The following is a 15,000-nucleotide window of genomic DNA, read 5'->3' as shown; positions in this document are numbered from 1 at the left end:
GGGCCGAACGGCATCTCGTACAATGTTTACAAGCATTGCGAAAGGCTCAGGAAACGACTCTGGAAGCTACTGACGGTGGCGTGGAGGAAGAACCTCCTTGCTGATGAATGGCTGGTGGCTGAGGGGTGCTTCATCCCTAAGGAAGAAAACTCTTCAGGGATTAAGCAATTCCGTACCATCTCCCTCCTCAATGTGGAAGCTAAACTCTTCCTGGGGATTCTGGCGAAGAGGTTAACCACCTTCATGTTGGACAACGACTACATGGATACTTCACTTAAAAAAGGTGGCATTCCAGGGGTATCTGGCTGTCTCGAACACACCAGCATAATCTCCAAGATCATCGAGGATACAAAGAGGAACCACGGAGACCTAGCAGTCCTGTGGCTTGATCTAACAAATGCCTATGGAACGATACCCCACAAGTTAGTGGAGCTGACTTTGAAGACCCACCACATACCAGAGCAATTCCAGAAACTCTTGCGTCAGTACTTTGATGGGTTCAACATGCGATTCACCTGCGGAGAATTCACCACCAACTGGCAGAGACTAGAAGTGGGCATTGTCACTGGCTGCACAATTTCAGTGATTTTATTTTCTGCAGCGATTAACCTTCTTGTCAAGTCGGCAGAGAAGTTATGTCGAGGGGCAGTCCTTGCAAGCAGAATCCAAATGCTGCCCATTAGAGCGTTCATGGATGACCTTACCATCACAGCAAGATCAGTGCCAGAAGGAAGATGGATTTTGGAGGACATGATTGAGCTCACCAATTGGGCAAGGATGGAGTTCAAACCGGCAAAGTCCAGAAGCCTAGTTCTGAAGAAAGGGCGTGTTCAGGACCAGTTTCGCTTTAAGATCAGGGAGAACATCATCCCAACTGTCCAAGAGAATACTGTGAAGTGCTTGGGGAAGTGGTACAGGGCAGACCTCAATGACCGACTGAGTGTGAAAGAAATGCTTAGCCAAGCAGAAGCCTGGATGACATCCCTCGAAAAGAGCGGCCTCCCGGGCAAGTATAAGGCCTGGAGTTACCAACATGGGGTTCTCCCCCGTCTGCTCTGGCCACTCCTGGTTTATGAGGTACCTGTATCCACAGTTGAGAGTCTGGAGAGGAAGTTGAACACCTACTTGAGGAGATGGCTGGGTGTCCCAAGAAGCTTCTGTTCCATTGGACTGTACAGCACAGGAAGCAAGCTACAGCTGCCAATAACATCAGTGGTGGAGGAGTACAAGGGGACAAAAACACGCCAGGCCATGATGCTACGAGACAGCAAAGACGAGCGAGTACGGCAGGCAGGCATTGTCGTCAGGTCAGGCAGAAAGTGGTCAGCCAGCAAAGCTGGACTTAGTCTCTGATTTAGTCTTAGTCTTCCTCTCATAGATGTGCATTCATGTCAATGTCCTAAAGGTGATCTCAACATCTTTTTTTGCAACATTTGAAAGCAGATTTCTAATTCTTCCTGCTAATCAGTGTTCTTGCCACCCGGAACATTCTTTCCTGGGATCACACTTAGTCTTCATGACATGTGGTGAACATGACAGTCTTTTCAACTTCTGCTTTTTTACTTCCTAAGCAAACATTTTTTTTTACTTCCTAAGCAACATTTTCACACTTGATGGTCTATTTCCTTTCCTTCTGGTCTTTTTCTTCACCTGCACAATTCTCTGAGCAGCACACCTAATTAAATGTGAGGTTTTTTCTTTCACTTTCATTTTGCTCATCATTTAGTTCTTCTTCTTCTTCTGTGTGCTGCAGAACTACATCTCATCATTTAGTTCTTCTGTGTGCTGCAGGAGAACTACATCTCATCATTTAGTTCTAGGACTAGGTCTATGGAGGTTGTGACACCATGGACAAGGACTAGGTCTATGGAAGTGGTGACACCGTGGACAAGCACTAGGTCTATGGAGGTGGTGACACCATGGACAAGCACTAGGTCTATGGAGGTGGTGACACCGTGGACAAGGACTAGGTCTATGGAGGTTGTGACACCCAGACAAGGACTAGGTCTATGGAGGTTGTGACACCGTGGACAAGGACTAGGTCTATGGAAGTGGTGACACCGTGGACAAGGACTAGGTCTATGGAGGTGGTGAAACCATGGACAAGGACTAGGTCTATGGAAGTGATGACACTGTGGACAAGGTCTAAGTCTATGGAGGTGACCTGTGCAACCATGCAAACTACAACACACACAACATGGACACAATGTTTTCATACACACACTCATGAGCAGCACTTATATACACAACTGTGCAAACAATAACACACACATTGCACTAAAGTAGCATCTAAAATTTGCAACGCAAAGTGTGAAATGAAAAATGGCATGTTTAACTTTGTGTGCACAACACAATGCCTGGGTGAATTCATGTGTGTGTGAATTCATGACTGTGTGAATTCATGACTGTATGAATTCATGACTGTGAATTCATGACTATGTGAATTCATGTATGTGGAAATTCATGACTGTGTGAATTCATGACTATGTCAATTCATGTCTGTGTGAATTCATGACTGTGAATTAATGTCTGTGTGAATTCATGACTGGGTGAATTCATGTCTGTGTGAATTCATGACTGGGTGAATTCATGTCTGTGTGAATTCAAGACTGTGAATTCATGTCTGTGTGAATTCATGACTGGGTGAATTCATGTCTGTGTGAATTCATGACTGTGTGAACCCATGACTGTGTGAATTCATGTCTGTGTGAATTCATGACTGGGTGAATTCATGTCTGTGTGAATTCATGACTGTGTGAATTCATGTCTGTGGGAATTCATGACTGTGGGAATTCATGTCTGTGTGAATTCATGACTGTGAATTCATGTCTGTGTGAATTCATGACTGGGTGAATTCATGTCTGTGTGAATTCATGACTGGGTGAATTCATGTCTGTGTGAATTCAAGACTGTGAATTCATGTATGTGGAAATTCATGACTGTGTGAATTCATGACTATGTCAATTCATGTCTGTGTGAATTCATGACTGTGAATTCATGTCTGTGTGAATTCATGACTGGGTGAATTCATGTCTGTGTGAATTCATGACTGGGTGAATTCATGTCTGTGTGAATTCAAGACTGTGAATTCATGTCTGTGTGAATTCATGACTGGGTGAATTCATGTCTGTGTGAATTCATGACTGTGTGAACCCATGACTGTGTGAATTCATGTCTGTGTGAATTCATGACTGGGTGAATTCATGTCTGTGTGAATTCATGACTGTGTGAATTCATGTCTGTGGGAATTCATGACTGTGGGAATTCATGTCTGTGTGAATTCATGACTGTGAATTCATGTCTGTGTGAATTCATGACTGTGTGAATTCATGTCTGTGTGAATTCCTCATCGCTCAACTTTTGTCCCATTGTGTGTTTGTGTCTGATTGTTTGTGTGTGATTGTTTGTGTCTGGTTGTGTGTTTTTGATTGTGTGTTTGTGTGCAATTGTTTGTGTGTTTATGAGTGATTGTTTGTGTGATTGTGTGATTGTGTGTATGTTAGTGTGTGATTGTGTGTTTGTGTCTGATTGTTTGTGTGTGATTGTTTATGTCTGGTTGTGTGTTTTTGATTGGGTGTTTTTGTGCGATTGTTTGTGTTTATGAGTGATTATTAGTGTGATTGTTTGTGTGTGATTGTGTGTTTTTGTGTGTATTTTAGTGTGTGATTGTGTGTTTGTGTGTGATTGTTTGTTTCAGATTATTTATATGTCTTTGATTGTGTGTTTGTGTGTGATTGTTTGTGTGTTTATGAGTGATTATTTGTGTGATTGTGTGTTATTGTGTATATGTTAGTGTGTGATTGTGTGTTTGTGTGTGATTGTTTATTTCAGATTCTTTGTACGTCTTTGATTGTGTGATTGTTTGTGTGTTTGTGTTTGCATGTGACTGTTTGTGTGCGATTGTTTTTGTGTTTTTTGTTTGTGTGTTTTAGTTTGTGTGTGATTGTGTGTTTTTGTTTGTATGTTATTGTGTGATTGTGTGTGTGTGTGTGTGTGTGTGTTCGTGTGTGTGATTGATTGTGTCAGATTCTTTGTATGTTTTTGATTGTGTGTTTGTGTGTGATTGTTTGTCAGTGCTGCTTGGCATTCATGTGGTGCACTGATGATGCAGTGAAAGTGTCACCCTTGGGGGCACGAACATGAGCAACTAGCAGCGTGGATGAGAGTGTGAGAGTGAGTGTGAGAGTGAGTGTGAGAGTGAGGTGCAGGGGAGGATTAGGAGATTGGAAACGTGCACGTGTGCGATTTACACACCCCTATCCCCCCCATATGTGCACACATTTTAATATGCCCCCCATATGTGTGGGGATTTTTATATGCACCCCCCCAGTATGTGTGCGCATTTTAATATGCCCCCCCATATGTGCACGCATTTTAATATGCCCCCCCATATGTGCACACATTTTAATATGCCCCCCCATATGTGTGTGCCCCCCCCCCCCACAGCCCCCAAGCACCTTGATCAGGTGCAATGCAGAGAAAGTGCAAAAATGTGCTGAGTGTGCGGAACCTTAAACCCCTGCTGGGTTGCCAGGAAGAAGTCAGTGCTCAGAGCAGGAGGTGGACTACAGTGAGCATTCCAAACTATTTAGTGAGGAGGATGCCAGGTGCAGGAGATATTCTGCATTCTGTTAGAATAATTATGTATATATTAACACACTAACTTTAGTATGCTTAAAGTCTGTTGCTTTAGTTATTAGCTATTGTGCTCAAATTAGACTTTTCTAATCTATGCAAGGACAAAACTTCTTGTCTGAGGGGTGGCCTCAGCCACATATGTTATCTTTGTTTTAGCCCACTAATAGCCAAGGACTTCAACGACCTCAACGAAGATAAGATGACAGCACGCAGATGAAGAAGGGACAAGGCGAAATCACGAGGCCCCCAGCACATTCCGTCACGTACTGTGCGTCCTGGACCTGCTTTGCATAATATATGTGACCACTCCTTTTAGAGGCGGCCTCAGTGATGTTGACTACGGAACTCTGAATAAAAAGAGGGACGCAGGATCTGAACCTTAGAGCGTAGGGCAAGACTGTGACTAAGTGTGCAGCTCCATGCATTCTCCGCATGAGCAAAATTGAACTCTGTCTCTGCATGATTCCTTGCTTCTTGTCTGATTAATAGATGTCATCAGTGTTTGAACCTGACATCTTCTAAACTATTTAGAGAGGATAATGCCAGGTGCAGGATATATTCTGCATTCCAAACTATTTAGTGAGGAGGATGCCAGGTGCAGGAGATATGCTGCATATATATATATATATATATATATATATATATATATATATATATATATATATATATATATATATATATATATATATATATATATATATATATATATATATATATATATATATATATATATATGGGGCGGCATGGCGTAGTGGGTAGAGCAACCGTGCCAGAAATCTGAGGGTTGCAGGTTCGCTCCCCGCCTCTTACCATCCAAAAATTGCTGCCGTTGTGTCATTGGGCGGGACACTTCATCCTTTGCCCCCGGTGCCACTCACACCGGTGAATTGAATGATAGGTGGTGGTCGGAGGGGCCGTTGGCGCAAATTGCAGCCACGCTTCCGTCAGTCTACCCCAGGGCAGCTGTGGCTATGAAAGTAGCTTACCACCACCAGGTGTGAATGACTGATGGGTTCTACATGTAAAGTGACTTTGGGTACTTAGAAAAGCGCTATATAAATCCCAGTTATTATTATTATTATTATATGCTGCATCCCAAACTATTTAGTGAGGAGGATGCCATGTGCAGGATATGTTCTGCATTCCAAACTAAGATCTCTTCTGTATTTTTTCCTGCCCAGCGCTCTTATTTTTGTTTTCCACTTCCTTTGTGCGTCCTTCACTACTCACGTCTGAAAGCAGGTTCTCTCACCGGGGCCTGGTTGGCAATCAGGACACACCTGGCCCTGGTTGGCAATCAGAACACACTTGGCCATGGTTGGCAATCAGGACACATCTGGGCCTGGTTGACAATCAGGACACACTTGGCCATGGTTGGCAATCAGGACACACCTGGGCCTGGTTGGCAATCAGGACACACCTGGGCCTGATTGGCAATCAGGACACATTTGGGCCTGGTTGGCAATCAGGACACACCTGGGCCTGATTGGCAATCAGGACACATTTGGGCCTGGTTGGCAATCAGGACGCACCTGGGCCTGATTGGCAATCAGGACACATTTGGGCCTGGTTGGCAATCAGGACACACCTGGGCCTGGTTGGCAATCAGGACACACTTGGGCCTGGTTGGCAATCAGGACACACTTGGGCCTGGTTGGCAATCAGGACACACCTGGCCCTGGTTGTCAATCAGGACACACCTGGCCCTGGTTGGCAATTAGGACGCTTTTTATGCCAGCCTTGTGGTCTGGACTGGGCCGGATCATTTTTCTTTTGTTGTTTTCATGCTGCATCGCTTTTCCTACATTTTCTGCGCTGCACTTTGCCTGCTGTCTCTGCATACTGGGGTCCAGATATGCTCCACACCGAAATGCGCACGAAATAAGAAAACGGGCCAGTTTATTTTTCGTGTGTGCTGACTCTTTCTTTTCTCTGCAGAACAATTCTGTGTGTGGTGATGACTAAGATGTGTGGAGAAGACTTTGCTGACGATGTCATTGTCAGTCTGCCCTGCTGTGGATTATCATGTTGCAGCCTTTTAGAACAAAACATGACAAAATGGGCTCCAAAATGGCAATCAGCAAAATGGTCCTCTAAGTAAACGCAGCAAATCAGGACTATTTCATCTTTTATTGGAATGAACATTCTCAGCCCAGGGCACCAGAAGCGGACTCTCTGTGAAGTGAAGCGTGAAGCAGAATTAAGCTGCAATTAAAATAAATGTGTCCAAAAAGTGGCTGCCTTCATTGCACAAATGGCCACCGCTCAATGAAACTAATATATTGGGGGAGTCAGGCGATCAATACTGCTATTGATCCAACTTAAAGACAAGCGGCCTAAATGGAAGCCAAGGTGTGTATGAACGATACACCCTGCCTTTATCTCCATGTGCCAGCGTAGATCATCATAATATTTATAAACGATACACCCTGCCTTTATCTCCATGTGCCAGCGTAGATCATCATAATATTTATAAACGATACACCCTGCCTTTATCTCCAAGTGCCAGAGTAGATCATCATAATATTTCCCAGGTTGCAGAACATTTCCTCTCTGAGTCCTTGATAGAAGTATTTAATTCTCAGTGATGGTTTACGCTCTGTGCTTTTATAACTCTCCATTTCCAGTGAGAGGTCTATTTGAAGTGCGGCAGATATATTTAATACAGACCTCCCTCCCCCGGGGCTATTTGGCTCTCGCTGCCCATGATCGCTCCCGTGTGGTGCCCGGTAGAGGACTGAAGACGTGTCATTCTTTGGCCGGCGCTCTTAAAAGAGATGCTGTCCATAAATTGGAAAGAAAAGAGCAAATAGAGGAGGAGACTGGATGGAAGGTCGCATTAGGACCAGACTTTTTATTTCCCCCGCGAGTCTTACCAGGACATTGTGGACACTTTCATGCTTTTAACTTGGTGGGAAGACACTTCTGCTCTCAGTGCACACGGAGTCCATAAAGGCGTGCTCGGATGTATTTATTGAGGATGGACCTGCACTGAACCCCACCTCACAAGACCTTGGGGAGGAACTAGAACAGCCATGGTCTCTCAGGAAGTCTGACGAAGATCCACTAGCAACTTTTCTAGTGAGGCTTTCATTTTGAAATCCCGATTTCTTCTTGAGTCTTTCGTGTTGTTTTGAGGAGAAATGTATTTGTGACAAAAACATTATTTCTGTTTCATCTGTGGAACTCTTTGCCACTGGAGTTCAAGTCACAGTCGGATATTCCACTTTTCTCCACAATACTACACAAAAGTGGCTTAAGAAAAGTCAGAAGTGTGAGCACTAGAACTGGGTGTAGTAATGTGAGCACTAGAACTGGGTGTAGTAGTGTGAGCACTAGAACTGGGTGGAGTAATGTGAGCACTAGAACTGGGTGTAGTAGTGTGAGCACTAGAACTGGGTGTAGTAATGTGAGCACTAGAACTGGGTGTAGTAGTGTGAGCACTAGAACTGGGTGGAGTAATGTGAGCACTAGAACTGGGTGTAGTAGTGTGAGCACTAGAACTGGGTGTAGTAGTGTGAGCACTAGAACTGGGTGTAGTAATGTGAGCACTAGAACTGGGTGTAGTAGTGTGAGCACTAGAACTGGGTGTAGTAATGTGAGCACTAGAACTGGGTGTAGTAGTGTGAGCACTAGAACTGGGTGTAGTAGTGTGAGCAATAGAACTGGGTGTAGTAGTGTGAGCACTAGAACTGGGTGTAGTAATGTGAGCACTAGAACTGGGTGTAGTAGTGTGAGTACTAGAACTGGGTGTAGTAGTGTGAGCACTAGAACTGGGTGTAGTAGTGTGAGTACTAGAACTGGGTGTAGTAGTGTGAGCACTAGAACTGGGTGTAGTAGTGTGAGCACTAGAACTGGGTGTAGTAATGTGAGCACTAGAACTGGGTGTAGTAGTGTGAGCACTAGAACTGGGTGTAGTAATGTGAGCACTAGAACTGGGTGTAGTAGTGTGAGTACTAGAACTGGGTGTAGTAGTGTGAGCACTAGAACTGGGTGTAGTAGTGTGAGCACTAGACTGGGTGTAGTAGTGTGAGCACTAGAACTGGGTGTAGTAATGTGAGCACTAGACTGGGTGTAGTAGTGTGAGCACTAGACTGGGTGTAGTAGTGTGAGCACTAGAACTGGGTGTAGTAATGTGAGCACTAGACTGGGTGTAGTAGTGTGAGCACTAGAACTGGGTGTAGTAATGTGAGCACTAGAACTGGGTGTAGTAGTGTGAGCACTAGAACTGGGTGTAGTAGTGTGAGCAATAGAACTGGGTGTAGTAGTGTGAGCACTAGAACTGGGTGTAGTAATGTGAGCACTAGAACTGGGTGTAGTAGTGTGAGTACTAGAACTGGGTGTAGTAGTGTGAGCACTAGAACTGGGTGTAGTAGTGTGAGTACTAGAACTGGGTGTAGTAGTGTGAGCACTAGAACTGGGTGTAGTAGTGTGAGCACTAGAACTGGGTGTAGTAATGTGAGCACTAGAACTGGGTGTAGTAGTGTGAGCACTAGAACTGGGTGTAGTAATGTGAGCACTAGAACTGGGTGTAGTAGTGTGAGTACTAGAACTGGGTGTAGTAGTGTGAGCACTAGAACTGGGTGTAGTAGTGTGAGCACTAGACTGGGTGTAGTAGTGTGAGCACTAGAACTGGGTGTAGTAGTGTGAGTACTAGAACTGGGTGTAGTAGTGTGAGCACTAGAACTGGGTGTAGTAGTGTGAGTACTAGAACTGGGTGTAGTAGTGTGAGAACTAGAACTGGGTGTAGTAGTGTGAGCACTAGAACTGGGTGTAGTAATGTGAGCACTAGAACTGGGTGTAGTAGTGTGAGCACTAGAACTGGGTGTAGTAATGTGAGCACTAGAACTGGGTGTAGTAGTGTGAGTACTAGAACTGGGTGTAGTAGTGTGAGCACTAGAACTGGGTGTAGTAGTGTGAGCACTAGACTGGGTGTAGTAGTGTGAGCACTAGAACTGGGTGTAGTAATGTGAGCACTAGACTGGGTGTAGTAGTGTGAGCACTAGACTGGGTGTAGTAGTGTGAGCACTAGAACTGGGTGTAGTAATGTGAGCACTAGACTGGGTGTAGTAGTGTGAGCACTAGAACTGGGTGTAGTAATGTGAGCACTAGAACTGGGTGTAGTAGTGTGAGCACTAGAACTGGGTGTAGTAGTGTGAGCAATAGTACTGGGTGTAGTAGTGTGAGCACTAGAACTGGGTGTAGTAATGTGAGCACTAGAACTGGGTGTAGTAGTGTGAGTACTAGAACTGGGTGTAGTAGTGTGAGCACTAGAACTGGGTGTAGTAGTGTGAGCACTAGAACTGGGTGTAGTAGTGTGAGCACTAGAACTGGGTGTAGTAATGTGAGCACTAGAACTGGGTGTAGTAGTGTGAGCACTAGAACTGGGTGTAGTAATGTGAGCACTAGAACTGGGTGTAGTAGTGTGAGTACTAGAACTGGGTGTAGTAGTGTGAGCACTAGACTGGGTGTAGTAGTGTGAGCACTAGACTGGGTGTAGTAGTGTGAGCACTAGAACTGGGTGTAGTAATGTGAGCACTAGACTGGGTGTAGTAGTGTGAGCACTAGACTGGGTGTAGTAGTGTGAGCACTAGAACTGGGTGTAGTAATGTGAGCACTAGACTGGGTGTAGTAGTGTGAGCACTAGAACTGGGTGTAGTAGTGTGAGCACTAGAACTGGGTGTAGTAATGTGAGCACTAGACTGGGTGTAGTAGTGTGAGCACTTGAATTGGGTGTAGTATGCACAAATAGGGCCAATTATTTTTTCATATTTTTTTAATTTGTACTTGTCTTTATCTTTTTGTACGTGTTTTTCACTTTTCTCTACTTTTCTTTAAAAGCCTAACCAGGGAGGAGGATTGCAAATGAGCCTGTGACTAGAAGTTTCTGTACTTTGACTTGGCTTACTTGTGGGTAGCAATGTTTACTTGTACTGTCCCTGTCAAATAAAATAAATTAGACAAAACATTTCACCAGAAGTTTATATGATTGTCTTGATGCAGATCACACACACGCTACCATTGTTGACATTCATAGAACTTTTTGCCAACATTTTCCTAGCCACTAACTGCTCTGACACTGATAAGAATATCATAGCACATTGGCTCCCATGTTGCACAGCGCTGAGAGGAAGTCGTACTGGGTTGGAGTTTAAAGTTTTAAAAGTAATCTTAAAAGAGTAATTATTGAACAAAGTATATTCAATGATTGACAATGAAAAGCTAGTGCAGCTAGGGAATGCACAAAAAGTTATGTATTCATTCATTTTCCTTTATTTAACCAGGTAAGAAAGTAATTGTGATTAAAAAAGAGTGACCTGGCCAAGAGGGCAGCAACGCAGCTTTCATATTTACATATTTTAAAAACAACAGCAGTCGCAAACTATAATAAAAAAAATACCTACAACATTAACATAATTACACAAAATAGGTCAAAATAAAATGTTTGGTTAAAAAAAGTTAAAAACAAGTAGACTGCCCAATCTAGTATACGGCTAACACCTGTGTGATGAACTAAAATGATGAGAACAAGTATAAAATAGTTTCACATACACAAAAAGTGTGAACATTTTTGTAATGGAGGAAATGTCCTCTCCACAATTAGGCAATAAACAAAATGTATATGATTTATTCTTAACCATTTTCAACCACTAGATACTAACCTAGAGCCTAGACCTAATGCTAGAACTCAGAAAGGGGGGCAGTGCAGATCCTCCAGAGAGCAGAGGGTTGAGGGTTTGAAACCCACTTTCTCCATGGCAGGATCCTTGATGCGTGTCCTGCAGTGCCAGCAGTTTGTCCACTGTCCTTCTGTCCCTCACTGACACAAACACTTTACTTTGTCCTCCTGTCCCTCACTGACACAAAAACTTTACTTTGTCCTCCTGTCCCTCACTGACACAAACACTTCACTCTGTCCTCCTGTCCCTCACTGACACAAACACTTTACTTTGTCTTCCTGTCCCTCACTGACACAAACACTTCACTTTGTCCTCCTGTCCCTCACTGACACAAACACTTTACTTTGTCCTCCTGTCCCTCACTGACACAAACGCCCAGGGCCGGCCCGTGGCATAGGCCGTATAGGCAAATGCTAAGGACGCCGTGCATCAGGGGGCGCCACGCAAGTGCCACAAATGTTGGAGAGAAAAAAAAAAAAAAAGAGAAAAAAAGGTGGTACTATTATTTCTAAATACAAAAAATAATCCCACGTTAATTAAAATGCAAAGTAAAGCCTATTTAATAGAAATATTATTTGTTACAACATTCCCCCCCCTCACGGTGCGCCCCCTCCCTTCCCGTATCATGACTCTGTTTGGACGTCACCACATCAAAAAATCAACACAAGATGTCAAAACGGCCAAAACTGTCAGGTGCCCAGGGAAGAAAAAAGAGAAAAGAAGAGGAGGAGAAACGAGAAAAGACAGAGGTAGCAGGTAGGTGAGCCGAACATGAAATTATTTGTCTGTTACAGAATGTGATAGTAACCTGGCTTTTTAGCATTAAGCTAATGTTACATGAGTCGGCAATTGCTAATCAATAAATAGCTAGTTCTGTTTTAACGTCGGGTTAATATTGTGGAGGGGGCTAAATTGTTTTGGAAAATAATAATGTAACGTTATAATTACAGTACTCCCACCTACATTCCTCTGGGACATTTGTATTAGATCTTTTAAGCAGGTGTTTTTTGTTTACATTGTTATTGCCTTCTGGTTAGCTAATGTTTGCCCTGCAGGTAATAGTCACTTTTCCACCCCTTTATATATTAGGTATAGTTGTAAGTAAAAAAAAAAGGTGAAAGACAAAGCTATTCGGTTTCTTGTGAGTATATACACTTCACTGCCGATGTGGGGGGGGGGGCACCTAAAATCTTGCCTAGGGCGCCAGATTGGTTAGGGCCGGGCCTGCAAACGCCTCCAACTGCGTGCCAATAGTTTGGCCGGCTTTCCAGATCACTTTGTCAATCCAGTTTAAGTCCCTACGCTGGTGCTGCTCCCCCAACAAAGCAGTGCAAAGTACAGGGCACTGGCCACAACAGACTGATACAAGATCTCCAACACACATTAAAGGACCTGAGCTTCCTCAGGAAAAAGAGTCTGCTCATGTCCTTCTTGTATGCAGCTTTGCTGTTGTCCTTCCAGTCCAGTCTGCTGTTCCAGTTGACCCCAAGGTACTGGTACTGCCCCACTACTGCCCCACTACTGCCACCTATCTGATGGGCTCCACAGGGGTCATTTTCCTCTTGAAGTCGATGACCAGCTCCTTGGTCTTGTCCACATTAAGGAGCAGATGGTTGGCCTGAGACCACTCCACAAAGTCAGCGATCAGTGTCCTGTACTCCAATTCCTGTCCCTCTCCGATACACCCGACCACAGCAGAGTCATCAGAGTATTTCTGCAGTTGGCAGGACCTAGAACTATACTGGAAGTCTGAGGTGTACAGGATGAACAGGAAAGGAGACAGGACGGTCCCCTGTGGAGCACCTACACCACCGACCACAGTATCAGACAGGGAGCTCCCCAGTCACACAAACTGGGGCCTCAGACAAGTAATGAGTGATCCAGGAGATAATGGATGAACATCTTGAGCAACTTGTCACTCATCAGAATTAGCTAGATGGTGTTAAATCAAAGAAGATGATCCTCACAGAGCCCCTCCCACCATCCAGGTGAGAGTGAGCACCATGCAGCAGTGGGGCTGATACGCCAACTGTAGAGGGTCCAGGGAAGGAGCCACCAGGGGTCTCAGCTGAGCCAGCACAAGTCTGTCCAGGACCTTTATGACATTAGACGTCAGGGCAACCGCTCTGAAGTCATTCAAGCACGATGGGATGGGCTTCTCGGGCACCGGCACTATGCAGGATGTTTTCCATAGCGCTGGTATCCTTTCTAACTTCACACTCAGGTTGAAGATGAAGTGCAGGATCTCAGTCAGCTGAGCAGCACAAGTCTTTAGGACCCAGGGCTTGACTCGCTCAGGGCCTGCTGACTTAGCTGGCTTGACTCTCTCCAGCTGTCGTCTCACATGTCCAGGTGTCAGGTGGCTTTCTCAGTGGGGGTGGAAGTGGAAGTGGAAGTGGGGGGATGAGAAACAGCAGTGGCAGACAACAGTGAAGGAGTTCATGGATGGATGGTCAGGGGAGGTGTGAGGACACCAGTAGTCAGTAAGGGGTGCATTGTTAAATCTATTGAAGACTTCATTCAGTTTGTTAGCTCTATCTACACCCCCATCCATTGGCCCTATCTACACCCCCATCCATTGGCCCTATCTACACCCCCATCCATTGGCCCTATCTACACCCCCATCCATTGGCTCTATCTACACCCCCATCCATTGGCTCTATCTACACCCCCTTTCATTGGCTCTATCTACACCCCCATCTGTTGGCTCTATCTACACCCCCATCCATTGGCTCTATCTACACCCCCATTCTTTGGCTCTATCTACACCCCCATCCATTGGCTCTATCTACACCCCCATCCATTGGCTCTATCCACACCCCCATCCATTGGCTCTATCTACACCCCCATCCTTTGGCTCTATCTACACCCCCATCCATTGGCTCTATCTACAACCCCATCCATTGGCTCTATCTACACCCCCATCCTTTCTATCTACACCCCCATCCTTTGGCTCTATCTACACCCCCATCCATTGGCTCTATCTACACCCCCATCCATTGGCTCTATCTACACCCCCATCCTTTGGCTCTATCTACACCCCCATCCTTTGGCACTATCTACACCCCCATCCATTGGCCTTATCTACACCCCCATCCAGCAGTTTGGCTTTGTTATTGAAGCCTGTGGTGGTTTTCGTGCCCTTCCAAAGTTGTGTTTCTGTCTTGAGTTCATCACCATGCATCTTTACTGTGTCTGTGTGTGTGTGTGTGTGTGTGTGTGTGTGTGTGTGTGTGTGTGTGTGTGTGTGTGTGTGTGTGTGTGTGTGTGTGTGTATACGTGTGTGTGTGTACGTGTATGTGTGTGTGTGTGTGTGTGTGTGTGTGTGTGTGTGTGTGTGTGTGTGCTCAGCCTAAGAAACGTTTTTTAGTCCCCACGAAATCGTCTGTCTGTCTTGAGCTCGACACCATGCATCTTTACTGTGTGTGTCTATGATATGTGTGTGTGTGTGTGTGTCTGTTATTATGTGTGTGTGTGTGTGTGTGTGGTGTGTGTGTGTGTGTGTGTGTGTGTGTGTGTGTGTGTGTGTGTGTGTGTGCGTGCGTGCTTATCCTAAAGAGTGTTTTGCTGGGTCCCCACGAGGTCGTCTTTCTATCTTCAGTTCATTCCCACGCATCTTTACCTTGTCTATGTGTGTGTGTGTGTGTGTGTGTTCGTGTGTGTTAGTGTATGTGTGTGTGCA

This window comes from Nerophis lumbriciformis, linkage group LG16, assembly GCF_033978685.3.
Source record: "Nerophis lumbriciformis linkage group LG16, RoL_Nlum_v2.1, whole genome shotgun sequence".
NCBI classification, from domain to species: domain Eukaryota; kingdom Metazoa; phylum Chordata; class Actinopteri; order Syngnathiformes; family Syngnathidae; genus Nerophis; species Nerophis lumbriciformis.
This window is presented reverse-complemented; position numbering follows the sequence as displayed.